The sequence below is a fragment of the Melopsittacus undulatus genome, chromosome 3 (genome assembly GCF_012275295.1).
Source record: "Melopsittacus undulatus isolate bMelUnd1 chromosome 3, bMelUnd1.mat.Z, whole genome shotgun sequence".
Taxonomy (NCBI): domain Eukaryota; kingdom Metazoa; phylum Chordata; class Aves; order Psittaciformes; family Psittaculidae; genus Melopsittacus; species Melopsittacus undulatus.
The window spans coordinates 97,674,731-97,688,468 of NC_047529.1; the positions used below are offsets into that span (position 1 = coordinate 97,674,731).

The 13,738-nt window shown below is 41.1% G+C and overlaps 1 protein-coding gene across 4 annotated transcripts in view; it reads left to right on the top strand.

Annotated features, from left to right (window-relative positions):
* Positions 1-377: 377 nt before the first annotated feature.
* The window catches only part of CDC42EP3 (CDC42 effector protein 3), a 28,958-nt gene continuing 15,597 nt past the window's right edge, over positions 378-13,738 (top strand). Inside the window, exon 1 of one of the 4 annotated variants that reach the window (XM_034061244.1) lies at positions 378-575. The gene's annotated coding sequence lies outside the window, so the exon portion shown is untranslated. Of the gene's footprint in view, positions 576-901; positions 1,054-1,533; positions 1,603-8,481; positions 8,501-13,738 lie in introns of those variants that run through there. The other 3 variants (XM_005145353.4, XM_031045670.2, XM_031045671.2) reach the window with 3 other exon arrangements.

Sequence of the window (13,738 nt, forward strand, 5' to 3'; positions counted from 1 at the left end):
ATGCAGTGCCTGTATGGCAGTGCCAAATGTAACATTTTGAAAAATGACCCTTCGGTAAAACTGTCAGACAAGGAGTGTGGAGTTCAGGTACCTGCCAACACAAACCTCTGGGAGAATGTCACTGGGAGAAGTGAAACAAAAGCGGTGTCTCCGTGGGAATTAACCAGGGAACTTGTAAAAAAATTTAACATCAGCTCAGTATTTATGGGCTTCCTAATCAGTAATGTGATGGACTGCCCACAGCTACCCTAACCCTTTCCGGTTCTGGGCAAGGCAGTTTCATTTGTGTAAAACAGATGGGCAGGTGCCCTTAAATCTGTCGTTAAAAGGCTCTCGGTCCCTGCAGGCGATGTGGATGTTCCGCGCCGCTCCTCCGGCCCCTCTGCGGGGCGGGAGGAGACGCCCCTGCGCCCCGCCGGCTCCCTCGGCGTTTGCCGATTACCTGCAGAGTGCAGAGTCGCGGAAGCCCGAGCGCTTCTTAAAACCACGCCAAGACGGCAGGAAAGGCCGAGCAAGCGAGGGAGGCGGGCGGTGCTGCGGCGAGCGGGCTGAGAGCTGCACCCTTAGCCGACGAGGTGAGGGGCGAGAGGGCTTGTGTGAAGAACCGTCAGCTTTTAAGCACCTCTCCGAGCTGGTCGTGGTGGGGAGAAGGGGGGGACGGGACACGGCTGCCCACCCGAGGGCTTCCAAGGAACACTGCTGGGGTGGGTAAGCAATGGGTTCTTAAGAAAAGGAAAAAGGGAGAGGAAAGCCCCTTATTGTTGCTGCTGCTGCTCCTCGCCTCCCGGGCGGTGCTCCGCGGTGCCAGGATTTCCCTGCAGCCGCTTCCCCGCCCGCAGCCCCGCCGCCGGCAGCGCCGCCTCCCCGCGGGCCCCTCTCACAACCCCCGGCACACGGGGCGCTGCCGCGCACTGACAGGCTCTCGCAGGTGCCGCGCTCTCCCCGGGACGCGGAGGGGCGGCCCCCCTGCCCTCCCGGCTCCACACTGGCGGAGGGAGGCAGCGAGGGAAGGAGGTTGGGAAGGAGGAGCGGTGGGGAGCAGTCAGCAGCGCCGTAAGTCAGGGAGCGGCGTGTGCGCGGAGCGGGGCAGGCTGGCTGCGCGGCCGCGGCCCGGCGAGAAGCCGGTACGGCTCGTCTTCCCCTGGGGAGCGGCCGCTGGGTCCCACCGTGTCCGCGCAGGGGACAGGGAGGAGGCTGGTAGGGAGAGAGGCGTTTCAGGGTGTCCAAGGAGAGTATCCCTTAATTCTCGTGTTTGGCTCCTTGGGGGGTGTTATGCCGGAGCCGCATTGCTAAGACTGTGTCAGGGTGTTTCTACATCGCTGAAATTCCTAGCTGAAATTCGCCCCTATAATCGGTTTAAATTTTCTTCCCAGTATTATGCTGACATGCCCTCGTATTGCAGGCGTGCCTACAACGCCCCGAAACAGCACAGGCACGGTTTTTTTTTTGTGCGGGATGTCGGCTTTCGCTGAGCCTTTCTGCGTGGGGTTGGATATAACCGTGCGGCGGGGCTGGGGCAAACCCGCGGAGGGGGAGTCAGGGCCCCGGTATGATGTTGGTGGTGGAACAAAGAGTTCAAGTCGGGAAGTGAAGCAAGACTTGGTATGGATGGGGTTACTGATGAAGAAAAACGGGCGGTACTGTAATAAGGGACTTGATTCAGTTGAAATTGCAAAGAGACCGAAATAGAGGAAGTAATTAATTTAGGACTTGCGTCATTGGAGATTGTTGTTATGTTTTAAAAATAGGAAGAGGGCTTATTATGAAGTGTTTAATGTAACAAATATGATCCTGATCTCTTAATATCCCTTAAAAACAATTGGGGGGGTAGGGAGGGGGGGGGGTGGCATGGGCAAGTGAGGAGAGCTCCTGGGAGTGAAATCACTCAGGCATCGATCGTTATTTCTGGCTTCATGTAGGTTGTAAGTGTGTAACGTTGTCCAGCAAAGTGTAGGGATTAAAAATCGGAGGGTTGAAGGTAGAAAAATCTATAGCTGAACAATTGTGAAGATGTACGGTACCAGAAATCTTGCAACCCGTGTGCTGTGGCTCAGATGTTTAGAGGAATGACAGAGATACCAAAAAAGGCATCATGATACTCTGTGTAATTCCAGGAGCAGAATTTTCTCCTTCCCGACAGAAAAGGAAAGTGCATTTCTGGAAGCAAGAAGTGACAGATGTGGCATCTCAGCAGCTGGCTAAACATAAAAGCATGTATCAGCAGGTGATTACTGGTGCAAGGATTTATTTTTAAAATGCCTTGTACTGAAAAGGGTCCAGCCTTTTTTAGCGTTAGCATTAAGATTTACTTTAGCTCTATGGCATGTTAAGAATAGCCTTTCAGCAGAGGCTTTCAGAAAAGTAAGTGAAAGCTCCTATGGTCAAGGCACTCCTTGATCTGAACGTTTGTTTTTTATTACAGCATGCAGAGGAGAGGAGCTGAGCAGGTTTTTTTTTTTTTTTTCTTTGTAGGATAGTACTGAAAGGAATTATTTTTCCTGGCCTCAGCATTAGCCAATGAGATCTGGGAAGGAAACAATGGAGCCTATCTCCTCCTTAGATTGAAGATAATCACAGTTACTGTTCTCTCAGGAGCACCTTGTGCATCCACAGAAACTACCTCTGTGATTCTGCCTCTCTTCTGTGTTCTGAAGAGCCAGCCAGGATCATCAGGAGGTGGCCTGGGTTCATTTTGGAAAGGAAAGAGATGGATACTGCCTAAGAGGCAGCCCAGAGGCACACTTTCCCTGTGGCAGTGTGGCTCTGTATCTTCCCTGTTTGCTGTGGCTACATGTGACATTGACTTCAAAGAGACACCTAAATCTGTTTCAAACCACTTATATCAGCTTTACTGTAACCAAAGAAAGCCGTGCTTCATGGCAAAACATGTTTTGCTCTCAGCTTTTTGTAATTAGGTATGCTGCTTTGGTTTATAGTCTTCTAAGTTCCATGACTTCTTATAGAAGAAATTCTGGTTCTTTGCCCAGGTCTTGAGAAATAGTTCAGGGTAGGAGGGAATTGGCATTTAAAAACAAATTTCCCTCTCCATGCAGAATTTGCCATCAAATTCATCACTTCTTGCCAGTGAGGCTGTGGCTAAGGGGCTCAGTGATTCTCTCTGACCAGTTCTTCCTCTTCTTGCTCGCCCTCATTGACAGAATTGCTGTGGATCATGTCATCTGGTGCCCATTTTGGCCTTTCATAATGATGTAAAACACTATAGGCTTTCACTTTCCGGTATGATTAGGTAGAGTAAATACATTTCTCAAGATCTGAACCATACTGGTGAGAACAGGCTGCCTCTCCCTCCCACAGTGGTAAAACTGAAGTAATTGGGTGGTCAGCACCTAATGGGCATCATGCTGTAGGGATGTGGTATCCCTATGGGTACAACACTTACGGGGGCAGCAGTCAATGAAAGTGTATCTCTGGGTGGGTGGTTTGTTTGGTTTTTGTGTGATAGCAAAGTGAATTTCCCAAATAAACTCAAGTCTAAACTTAAATGGGGATGTGGGGAGAATTGTATTCAGGCGTTGCATGGAGGGCTGTTTCTAAATGATTTCCTGCCATTGCAAAGCAGACTAGTTAGTAGCCAGTGGAAGCAGCTTAACTGGTGCTAATGGCTGTGTCTGGATAGAGCAGTGAGAGCAGATTTGAAGCACCACTTATATAGGGGAGGGTTTTGTCTGGAGCAGGATGGCAGAATGAGTACAAGCTACAGAGTACAAGCTCAAGTGAAGTTCAGGCTGAAGAAGAGGTCTACTTCTAGTGCCATATTAAATAAGAAAGAGTTTTTGGATGACAGTCATAAAGGTTAGTGTTGCTTAGGATATTTTATAATGTTCTGTATTTACATTCCTAATGTTATCAATCAAAGTTATTGATCCAGCCTAATGACTACTGGGGAGATGAGTAGAAGAGGAGCAGCTGGAGCTGACTGACAAGGAGACTAGGTTCCTCATTAAAATTAAGATGCAGTAAAACTTCAGAAAACACACTGCCAAGATAAAAATAAGATCATTACAAATCAATGGACTTGGTCAGGGTGGCAAGATATATTTATACCTTTACTTGGATTTCATTTTCACGAGTCAGGTTTGTCTTACAGTTCTGCCACTAGTCAAGTCCACAAGAGCACAGTTGTTAATTTTTGTACACAACTGTGAGTTTTTTCATTCAAGAGGCTACTGAACTGTTAAATCTGTTTTACTCCTTTTTGGTTGTTTTGTTTTGTTTTCTTGAATGGGGGAGAGAAGCCATTTACAGGCTGAGCATGCATTGGAGTAGCACACTTTAATATCTAAGGCTCTGAAAATGAGTAAGCAATAGTTGAATACTGAAATTGTATCTTCATGCCCACAGTAGCTTTTTATGTGAGACCATTTTATTGAAATGTGTGTTTAGCAAAAGTAATTTGAAATACTGCTATACTTATCTTTGAAATTACGTTAGTTATGCAATAGTCTTAAAACTTGATGACTAGTATCTCCTGAATGCCAGGGAGCCACATGAAGAGTATCAACCCTCACTATGTGTGGGACAAGATGCAACTTAACTATGTAAATGCTGTGTTAATGTTGTTTACTTGCTCTAAATAATAGAAGAAGACTCACTGGGTCTGATATACTGCTTTGATTTCTGTCATAAAGGTCAACAGGGAACAAGCTAGATAAGAAAATAAATGGGCTGATATAGTGAGTTATTGTGCTGGGGCTCATTCTGAATGAGCTAAGTGAACTTTTCAGTGGTTATGTGTAAACAGCAGCTGACCTTCTGTAGAGATGCAAGTGCTGATGACAAGCTGTGGTTGCTGAAACTAGGTATGACTTGCTTAGTCAGGTCTGCAAACTTGTTTAGATCTATTTGATAGCTTTTTTTTTTTAAATCATCTGTAGAGAATGTTCTAAAAATAAATAGCTGTTCATGTCTTTGCTTTCAAATACCAGATGTTTCAAGCCTGGTTCTCACTGGTTTGCTCTAAAAATTTTATGTTTTTCTGAATATTCATGTTGTGCTTTAAACAAAGGAAACGGGTGTTAAGGCTTCATTCTGAATGTTTGTTTTTGTTTGTTTTTTTTTTCATATTAGAATATTAGAAACTACCATGAAAACAGTAACTAAAAGTAAACTGTTACTCTGAAAAGATAGATTTTGTGGGGTTTGGGTTTTTTTTTTTAGTTGACTTTTTAAAAAGTCTGTACAGTACAACAGTAAAGTCAAGTGAACCCAAAAACCTAAAGCCTGTTATGTTGGCAAAAGCAAGTATCCATAAGTTGGGAAATGCCTGCAGAAAATAATGATACATATATAGGTGTGTTAGGGTCACATTATTTCTCATAGCTCTCTTGCCTCAAACAGTCTGTGAGGTGAATGAAGTGAGAAGTAGCAAAAAGAGAGTATCTGTTTGAAGTCCTGGGCTAAAGCTGAAGATTCTGCTCTGTCATAGTCCTTTCTGTAGCACTGGGCAACACTGTAGTGCAGATGGTAAAGTGACTAAATGGTGGTTACACAAGCGATATAATCGTGAGATTTCCTAATTTTGCATTATTGGACTCTGTAACCTTACTCTTCTGCCCATGATATTTCTAATGATGGGGTTCAGAATTCTCAGTGATGCTCTGCAAGGAAGATCAAAGGTGCTTTTGCTGCTACCACAGTCAGCATCTATGAAACATTTCTCCAAAGAGGTTGTGAAACTAGCTTTCTGGTTGTCAGAGTTCTCTGTCATGATCTTCGCAAGGAGAAACCCTGATACCTGTAAGAGTATGAGTAATATTTTTTCAAATCTTCAGCAGGAAGCAAAGAAGAGGCAGGATGGAGATGGCAAACAAGACTTGAGGCTTAAGTCTTTAGTGAAGAAGACTCTGATGGATCTTGTTTCTTTGATAAACAATTCCTTTGTTTCTCCTATTCCAGTAAAGCTCCTTACTGACCTCTCAGAAGATGGTTTTCTCCCAGTATGTAACTAGGTCAGCTCATGTCATAGACAGTTTTTTGTTTGTTTGCTTTTTCTAGTGCTTGAGTAGCCTACTAGTACCAAGTGATGTACAGGACTGAGATGCCAGTGTTGCTGGAGATCCTCCCCTCCCTCAATTTCCTTTGCTTTTTTTTTATTCATGTGTTTTATTTCTATCATCATTAAGATTCTGTCAGCACTAATGGATTCTTCTCATTAGAAAGCTGTTTAATTTTACCAAAATCAATACTTAAGTAATTTAGAACCTTAAAAAAAAAATCCTTGTGATACCAGAGCAATTTCTGCATGCTCTTCATCGTTCCACAACTTACAAAATCTAACCTTCTAAATTGATCCTGCAATCAGAAACAAGTTAAATTCTTTCTTCCTTCTGTGTATATCTCCAGTTCTAGTTAAATAAAGCCTAAATTGCGTGTCTTTACATACATAATTTCTAGGAAGGTTTAAGTATTTTCTAAGAACCTCTAACGTTACCTTTTTCTTTTTTTGCCTCAGTTAATATGGCTCAATGTATACTTTGATTTAGTTTTACTTTAATTCTGTTTATTCATGAAATTAGTTAAATTAGATCTGAAACTCAGGCAAAGATAAGTCCAAGATGTGGTGAAGCATTAGGTGAGTGTTCTGGTTTGTTTTTTCTCTCCCCGTTTCTGTTATTGAGGTACATGCCATAAATATCCTGTCTTCGATGTGACAGACCACCATTACGGGGCAGCATCTTGTTCAGGCAGTTTTGCCACTCCTTTTAATGATGATTTCTATTGGGGAATGGTCATCAGTACTACTTTTCACTCTTCACTTTTTTGGATTATTTGATAAACTGTCTTTTGAGAACTAAAGTACAGTTTTAGGTTTGGTAAAAATTTTATCTCTTGAAAATGGCTAGGCCAATCTTCCTAATGTTCAGGTTTCAAATGATAGCTTCGTCAATTTTAATTTTACAGGCTCCTTGTCATCTGAAGCCTTTATTGTTGCTTTGAGGGTACACATTTCTGTAACCACAAAGAATAAAAGCAAAAGCTTCTGTGATACTAAAAGCTGTGCAGTCGTTGGTGTTTCCCTTTTAAGGATACATGGCTCCTATGCATCTATGTTAGGGGTTAACTCAGTTTAAGGAAGACATGAACAGTAAGAAAGCTACATGGTGAGTGAAAGAGGGGCAAAGGAAGAATAGTGCCATTGATTATCCTGTATGTCAGATGCAGCTCACATGTTCTTGCTCCAGATTGAAAAGATTACTGCTCTTCGTCAAATTTAAGCTGGTTCTTTGCTTGCTAGCAGATGAACTTGGAAGACTAACCACAGTTCACAAGTGAGTAAAATGCAGTGTACCCAGGGGTCTTTTCTATTTGGATTTTAAAACCAGATGAGAATGTGGAGGTAAAGAATAGAGCAATGTGTGTCCACACATAAGCTGTGTATATGGCATAAAGAATTTTATTTTGCTTCAGTCCAAACCCTTGCAGTGGAAAGGTGAAATAGAAAGGAGGTGATGCTCACAGCAGTTACAATTCTGTTGCAAAGCTAACAGTATTCCCTGCTTCCAAAGATGCAAAAACGGAAGAACAGTCTTTAATGAGATTTTGTTGTTGACATTGTATGTCTGCATAATTACTAATATATCAGATACCTGGCTTGTGATTAGGGCTTCTGATGCTACAATAATACAAATTTACAGTAACACATTGCACAGTTTGGTTATCTTGCCTAGAAGTAAATTATAAAATCTAATCAGTTTGAAGAAAACCTTAAATGAAAAGATTGGATTGCTAATGTTATCGTATCTGTTCTAACTTGTTCCTTGTTAATGAGATGCAAAGTAATTAATGATACAGAGAAACTGAATAGAAAATCTATTGTTAGGAGCAAGATAATGGACTGAGCAAACCAATAATTTGTATGGCAGCTGCTCTGTTGCTGTATGGTTCTTCCCCACTTACATGATACGATATTAGTAGGGAGGGAGGCTGTATAGTTCTTCTGGTTTTGTCTGTATGCACCCTCAGGCTTGATGAATACCCATCTCAGCCTCCAGAGTCTTTTAGATAAGATCTACGAAGGTCAACAGCAAAACCAACAAAACCATCCATTTTATGGCAGTGGGCTGTACAGCTTTCTTAAAAATACATATTTCTAGTCCCAAAGAAGAAAAGTTACAATAGCAAGAGCTCAAGTAGGTTAGGCATCTGTAGGAGATCCTAAAGGAATTTGTGAGGGCAAAAATAAAACCTGCCTCTCCAAATTGAAGTGCTGAACAGTCAAGCAGTTAATACTGCAGACAGGTTTTAGATTTTTGTCTGAGAATTAATTCCACTTTTAGCTGCAGTAGTTATTTTACCTTGAGACTATAAGGGTGTCCCTGCTTTGGCAGAGGAATATACATTACAAATAAGTTATTTTGTGTCATTGTGTAACAGTTGGATTGCTGGGATACACTCTGACAGCCATATAGAAGGAAGATACAGGAGTAGCATCTAATGAAGCAACTACAGAGAAGTTGTAAACTTTGTGACACTGCCTTTGGTAAGAACAGTATTTCCATTGAAATGTAAATCTTTAAATGTATTTAAGTGATCTCTGAAAATATGAAGATATAATCTGCATAAACCCAAAGAATCTATAAGAAGCAGGCTTCAATGCCCAAATGAGTGATCTAAACATGATATTAACTCCTGTTGCTAAATTCCAGTTAATTTTCCTGCATCAAGCCTTTTTACATGTCTTTCTCCCATGCATCCTTGCATCAATCCCTTCTCCCATTGTCCTTCTGGTTCCACACAGCTAGTTCTTATGCAGAGGTTCTGTTCTTTCTCTGGATTTGGGCTGATGGTTATTCCTTCTTACTGGGTTGTTTGTGAGACAGAGCAATGTGAGCAGAAGGGGTGGTATTTTTAATGGAGATGGGATTTTGGAAGCCTTTCACTGGCAGACACTAAGCTACTGAATCTTGCAAAAATAATATAATACCTTAAAATTAACTGTCCTGGTAATTCACAGTGACAGGAAAAGACACAGTCCTAGATCCAAGTTTGAATGTCAGGACTAGCTTTAAAAGTACAACAGTGCCAGAATGTTTTAGCAAGGCTGTGGATTTTGATGGGTGCTGTATGCATAGGAGTAAAGGACATTACGTTAGAGCAAGAGAGTAGAAATATGTAATTTTGTTTTGTCTCATTAGAGAAACAGTTTTAAGAGCCTCAGTTAAAATTCTCCCACCTCTTTCTAATCCTCCCAATACACAAACATTTACAGATTGCTGCAGATTAAGGGTAGAAAATGTTGGCTTAAATGGCAGTTTGATGTTTATAAAACTCGGAAAATTAGCCTTAGAACAGAAGCTTCCAAGACATCTGAAGGGTAGATGGACATGTTAAAAAGGCATTATCTAAGAAATTATGTGTATTCTCTCTATAGTAAACAGTGTGGTATCTTCCGCAGAAGTAGCAGCAGCTGTCTGTGTGTCTGTAAACTGGAGATCCTTGTCTGAAATAGTACCAGGTAATTCTTCAGGTACTCTGATTCAGTGTGTTCTTTCAATCCATCTGGTGAGGTAGCTGTCAGTAGTCACTGGACTTTCTGAATTTCAGAGTTTGCAGTTCTTGGGTTAATATCCTCAAAGTGCAAATGTAGTGCCAAAGTCAAGTTTTACAGCAGTAACAATATGTAGGAGATGTGGCTTGAAAAGAAATTATAGAGTATTGTCAAAGAACTATCTCAATTTCTATTAAGTAAAAGTGAATGAAGCCACATATCTTTTTTTTTTGTTTGTTTGTTTTTTTCCAATGTGCTTTTCTTCAATATTGAGTATCTGAAATTGGACACTGGATTCTGCTCAGTCATGTTTCAGATACCCTTGTTAGAAAGTTGTACTCTAAAATGTTTAGGTTTTATTGTGAATAGGCTAGGTTGCTGTGAATTGTGTGCCCTTCTGCTTCCACAGCGTCAGATAAGAAACAGCTTGTAAAGCTTTCAGATCTCAAACTGCTCATAGCAACTTGACAGGAAAGAATTTATTCAGTTCTCCAATGCAAGATTTGAAGCACTGTCAAACATAGATATCTACTTTTTTTTTTTTCTATTTTGTGCTGAAAGTCAAGAACCTTCCAAACACAACAGTTTGGATAAGAGCTCTATTTTGATACATTCCAGGAGATTTGCCCTTTCACCCTTCATGATCATCTTGATGACCAAGAAAACACAATCTTTGGGCAGAAAGACTCTAAAAATTTAGACTTTGCCTAGATAAAAATGCTTTTCAAAATCTTTAATTCTTTGGAGAAATGTCATGTATTTAGGGGAAAATACTGTTTATATATATTGAATGATAAAAGCTAGAACAGACCATTGTGAACCTATCTGTGACAAGCTGTAGGCCTTTCTTGAATCCTGCCCAGTTCTGTATTGGTATGATTCCTGGCTCTGCCTGAATTGTTTGAATTGGGCAATGGACAGTTTTTAGGTTTTGGGTTTTTTTTTTTTATTTTTAATAAAAACACAAATAACAGAGAACCCACAACAGGCATTGGTAAGTTGTTCTTTCTGGTACATTTTGTTTCTTTATCTTGCTTTGTCTACCTTCAGTCTAGCAAACATAAGTGATAGGATCAGTCTTATGGTTCTTCTGAAGCCTTTTGTTTAGTGGCATCTTCCCAGAATTGTGGCTACTAGGACTGGACATGGTGGTGGCCAAATACAGAATAACTGGTCCTTCATTTTCCCTTGTCAGTACCTTCTTGTGCAGGAGGGAATTGCAGTAATCCCTTGTGACTACAGCACAAGAGGATGAGGTTCAGCTGTTTCTGAGAACAGTCTTATGTCTTAGAAGTGAGGTCTATGTGATTTAGTCTCAAATTTTAATCTTGGATGCATTAATTGAGTTAAATAGTAGCCAGAGTAGCTTGCTGATATGCAGATATCTCCTTATTGTGGTTTAACTGGGCAGGTAACTAAACACAACACACCCTGTAGGATGGGGGAGAGAATTGGGAAGAAAAGGTGAAAATTTGTGGGTTGAGATGAAGATGGTTTAATAGGACAGGAAAGGAAGTGAAAATAATAGTGATAAAAGAATTAAAACATACAAAATAAGTGATGCACAATGCAATTGCTCACCACGCGCTGACCAATGCCCAGCCAGTTCTGAGCAGTTGTGCCAGGCCAGCTTTCCCCCTAGTTTATGTATTGAGCATGATGTTTTAGGGTATGGAATATCCCTTTGGCCAGCTGGGGACAGCTGTCCTGGCTGTGTCTCCCAGCTTCTTGTGCCCTCTGTCCTTCTCACTGGTGGGGTAGTGTGAAGCTGAAAGGTCCTTGACTTAGGGTAAACCCTACTTGGCAACAACTGAAACATTGGGGTGTTATCCCTATTATTCTGAACCTAAATCTAAAATACAGCACTGTACCAGCTACTGGAAAGAAAACTTTATCCCAGCCAAATCCAGTACACAGATAATCAAGATCACTCTTAGTTTTTGTTATCTACCTGTTAAATTTCCACTCCTCCCTCTGATTCCCAGTCTTGTAACATAGGTCTTGTTAGGCTAATTCTCCAACTGAAATTGATTAATTAAAGGCAAAAAGTTTAAAAGTACCCTGCTGGCAATACAGGTTAAAAGTCCTTCTGTTGAGCAGAAAGCTCACACAAGTTCTAGGAAGCACATGGGGAAAAAAAAAAAAGCTTCAACTTCTGTTTGTAACATCAGTATAACGTGGGAGTGACACTGCCTTTTATGTCATACAAACGGAGAGAAATCAGGCATATTAAACTGGTATATAAGAAATCATAATTTATCTCTTCTAATATCCCATGCAGGAATATTCTTTTGGTTTTGAGTGGATGTACTGGGCAGAAGAGGTGCTGTACAAACCTATCCCTCTATTGCAGATGTACCAGTTCTGTTACCATCTGTTTGGTAAAGCAAGAGTCCTGATCCGATTCTCAGTAGTTACAGTGTCCAGTAATTGCACCGATTTAACCACTGGAGGGAGGGAGGGAGAGAGAGAGAGAGATGGACTATGTGACTCCAAAAGTGACTGACACAAACATTAATCTTGGTTGCTTTTTAAGCTATGGGAGAAGTGTCATCAGTAGCTGTCAACTGCTAGGGTGTGTCAACATGTTAATTTTGTTTCCTTCTTGCTTGACCAAGGAGCAAATGGCTATTTCCAGGTACTTAGTAACTGACAGCCTTTTAATGGAATGCCTAAAAGAACATTTCAGTGTCTGGAAAAACATGTAAGAAAAAAAAATCTGTATCTTCTCCTGCATAAGAAAAATTACTGGCAAGAGGTGTGAAGGGAGTTTCATTATTTGTTAGGCTTAATCAAGTTCTGAAGCAGCACTCTGTTCATCTTGCTGGATAGTAAGTCATGGGGAATGCGATGGCCATATGCAAGGCAGATGAAAGGTCACTCTGGATTTTTCAGGTATTCACAATATTTTTGGTTTTAAAATTGAGATTTCCCTTTAAGATGTGATTCTCTTTAAGCCTATGTAGACACCGTGGGTGAAACTTCTGTTTTGTTTCAAACAGTTTGAAACACTGACTATGGGAGGTGTGAACTTCCTTCAGCAGCAGCTACTAACCTGGTGACTATTAAAAGTTAACTGTTCTACTGCAAGCTGCTAATGTGTTGTGTTTGGAGAGTTTTGGTTTACTGATCACGTGCAAATTTTCTTTATTGTTTTTGGGGCCTTTCTTCCCATGCTAAATTACCTCTGCCTTCCCACTTCTGTGCTCTAAAGTGATTGGGTTATGGTCTTTTCAGGAATGGCAAGAGCTTAACAGCAGTGCCTGTGGTGGGATTTTTGTTTAAGAAAATATATATTTAATTTGAATTATAGTAGGATAGGTCATTTTTAGTGTTCTGTGTCCTGAGAATTTAACGATAAAATCCCACTTTCCCCAAGAGATGTGGCTTAACTTAAGAAGCATAAAACTACAGCAATAAGGGTGTTGGTGAACTATTTCTAACATGGGTCTTTGTAGCTGTTGGTGGAAAATGTAATGATTTCCTCCAGTAAGGATTTCTTTGGGCTCCTTCCTTGGAGCCCAAGTATGCTTCTCTGCTGCTTCAGTAGGATATGTCTGCTGAACCCAGGTAGCACCCACAATATACAGAAAAAGAAGGAATGTCAATTTGGTAATATTGTTCTACAAGCTACATGTGTTTTTCTGGGACTTGTTTAAGAATATTTTGGTTATGATATTTTTATTCCTTTACATGTGAACCATACCCAGAGAGTTTGTGCAAGAGGCTCTACATTTTCCAACCATTTTGTCCTGTCCAGTACTGAAGCAGCAACACTGAGATGTTGCTGCCCTCCTCAGATGCAAGTTCCCTCTTAAATTTCTTGAGTGTACTCCCTCTTTGGCCATGTGCTCTTCTGTAATTTGACGAACTAAAGTGTGTTGCTTGCCTGTGATTCTACAGAAGTTATCTCTGCTAAAAGAAGCATTATGGACTTTCACAAGAGAAGAGGGCACTGTGCTGTGCCTTAAATTAATGCAATCATGTTGCATTGTTACAGTATTATATGGGAGATTTCTTTTTTTTCCTGAATATGGTTTGGATCTGCACTCAGAACAAGGAAATTGATCTCAGGTTTTGCTCTACTTGCCCACATGAAGATCAAGCATACCTGGCCACTTAGTTGTGGCTTGGATTCTGGTTATCCTTACATTAGTTTTGTTTGCTGAGTTGGTGGTTTGTTTGTGGGTTGGTTTTGTGTGGGTGGTGGGGTTTTTTTGTTGTTGTTGT